This window comes from Macrobrachium nipponense, chromosome 36, assembly GCF_015104395.2.
Source record: "Macrobrachium nipponense isolate FS-2020 chromosome 36, ASM1510439v2, whole genome shotgun sequence".
Lineage (NCBI taxonomy): Eukaryota > Metazoa > Arthropoda > Malacostraca > Decapoda > Palaemonidae > Macrobrachium > Macrobrachium nipponense.
Window position 1 is genome coordinate 64,884,866 of NC_087220.1, and position 2,598 is coordinate 64,887,463.

The 2,598-nt window shown below is 38.6% G+C and overlaps 1 long non-coding RNA gene across 1 annotated transcript; it reads right to left on the minus strand.

Moving 5' to 3' along the window:
* Nucleotides 1-2,058, minus strand: LOC135203361 (uncharacterized). The gene is made up of 3 exons (XR_010311936.1): nucleotides 1,856-2,058; nucleotides 1,218-1,311; nucleotides 1-859 (listed from the first exon to the last, which is right to left on the minus strand). It is a non-coding gene; the product is annotated as an uncharacterized LOC135203361 (long non-coding RNA).
* Nucleotides 2,059-2,598: the final 540 nt, after the last annotated feature.

Sequence of the window (2,598 nt, forward strand, 5' to 3'; positions counted from 1 at the left end):
ATAAGAGACTGAATCACCTTCCCAGCATCAACCTTTGTGTACGATTTGGTAGGATTTTGCCTTGAGTATGTATTCTCTGTTTTTTTTTCCATTTGTCCATCCGCCTGGGGTGTTTGTGCATGGTAACACTGCGTCCCGGGCTTTAAATAATATCCTAATTCGAATATTAATTGGTGTAATTCGCATACAGTAAATTATTAAAACACTTTTCAGTTGCAAATGTACACCCAGATATCCTTTATTTACCTAAAACTTAGACAGCGTAACTATTTAAAGCCCGGCACGCAGTGTTACCATGCGCAACCACCACAAACGGATGAACAGATAAAAAAAAGTATAGGCTACTCACTTAAACATACCAATTCTGGATGAGAAAGGGAAGTTGAAAGTGGCCTTAGTCTTGTCATGTGTCAAATAGGAAGTCACGAGAAGGCAACATGGTACCTTAGTAGCCTATAGTGCAATGGCAGTTGGTCATATTGGCCAATCCTAACAAAAAGTGAAAGATTAAGTAAGAAAGTAAGGTACAACACTACCAGCTGATCTCTCTTGAACAGAGCCAGAGACAATAACAGGAAATGGATTGCTTTGCATTATTTGTTGCCTCTCACGCAGTCCAAGTACTCGCTATCTTTGAACTTCTCCTCACAACACTTTGAATCTGGCAGGCAGGAGTCGAAGTTGTCCCTAAGCTGACAAACGCCTATGCAGCCGTGGGACCCTTCATTGAAGGCCGCTTCGGGAACGATTGATATTTGATCAGATTCAGGTCCTGGTAGGGGTGGCGGGTCCGAGCTTACTCTTAGTAACGGCTCCCCAGCGCCAGATTGATGTTTGAGGCGAGCTGTGATTGCACCTCCTGTTGGTAAAAGGAGAGAAGAAGAATTTAGAATTCTTCTGTCTTGTTTTTGTAGTCTTCGTGGATGTTCGATGAGAATAATTCTGAGTTTACTGTTGCTAAGAGAAGTCGAATTTTGAGTGTGGAAACCGTACTTTTCCAATAACATTTTCAGCAATCATTTCTTTACTGTAGTTTACCATATAAGCTGCACGAATGCGATTACTGTAGCTGGAAGTACGTTACTAAAATGGCGCTAAATTGGATATCACATCATAATGGTATGAACACAAAGCTGACATTCGTTTGCAACATATCACGTGCATGAAATAATTAATATAAACATGAAGAATGCTTAAGAAAGACACTTTTTTCATACCAGCAACATCTTCTTCCAGTAGGACAAGGGAAAGCAGAGCCACGAGGCTTACTTGAAGGAACCTCATTATGTTCGATGAGCAACTGGGAAGGACCTGAGAGAGAGGAGAGAAATGGAGCGAGGAAATTGTTATAATTATCTTATTGCGATGTTTATCGTAATGTTAGATAAAAGAAGATAGTTCAGCAACCATGGATTCACATTTCTCGGCACATACTTGGCCCGTTACAAATTAAGACCTAACATCTAACACGTATCTTCCACATCTTCAAGAACCGGTAAGTCTAGTCCACAACGGAACCGCTGGGAAAAAAAAATTTCGCCTTGCGGTGTGGCGCAAATATGCAAATGCATCACAATTTTTCCGTAGATCCATTTAACCTTCTGAATATACCTTTATCATCAACGCCCATATGCATTCAGGATTATCCCTCCCTACATAGTTTACTAAAACGAAAACACTTCTGCACCACTTGATTTTGAGGATAACGTTGCAAACGCTACACAAATCGAATATAACAACCTGGTGATAACTGCGTGCACACGACATCCTTCGAAGCACATCTTCCATTACAAAGTAGGGTTTTCGTGGGTGAGTGGCTTTCACTAATCTTAAAAGGCCCTGTTGTCGTCCTTACCTTAGTGGAGAAGAGGAATAATGTCCAGACGCTTCTTCTCAATTGAAAGAATCTTCTGATGTTCGTGGCTGCACTGAGGAAGACAGTCACAGAGCCGTAGCTATATACGGCTCTGGAATGGAGTGGTCTCACTTTCTCACACACTAAGCGCCTCACCACGTTCAAGGGCAAAGAGGTGACGTAGCTTCTGCGATTGGTGGCTGTGAAAAGGAGGGAGTGGCGTTTGGAACCAGTGGCATGCAATCCACCTTCGAATCGTCCTCTCTCTCTCTCTCTCTGACTGGAGTTGCCGAGAACTTTTAATTAATTGTCTTCGAACTCGAAGTTTGCTTTAAGTGTTTTCTTTGTATTTCACAGACACTATAATTTAACGTACATATATATACATAAAATATACATACATACATACATACATGCATATATATATATATATATATATATATATCTATATATATATATATTTATATATTATATATATATATATATATATTTATATATATATATATATATATATATATATATATATATATATATATATATATATATATATATATATATATATATATATGTATGTATGTATGTATATATAGTCTCAGTAGGAACGGAAGAGCGCAGGTCAAGAACCACCACATTTTATTTGCGAAGAGTTTCGCTTTTTCTTTGCAACAAAATTTAAAAGCCTAAATGAGACCATTACAGTGTTTTAATAGTTAAAAGTTCATGCAATCTTTATCGGCAGACAA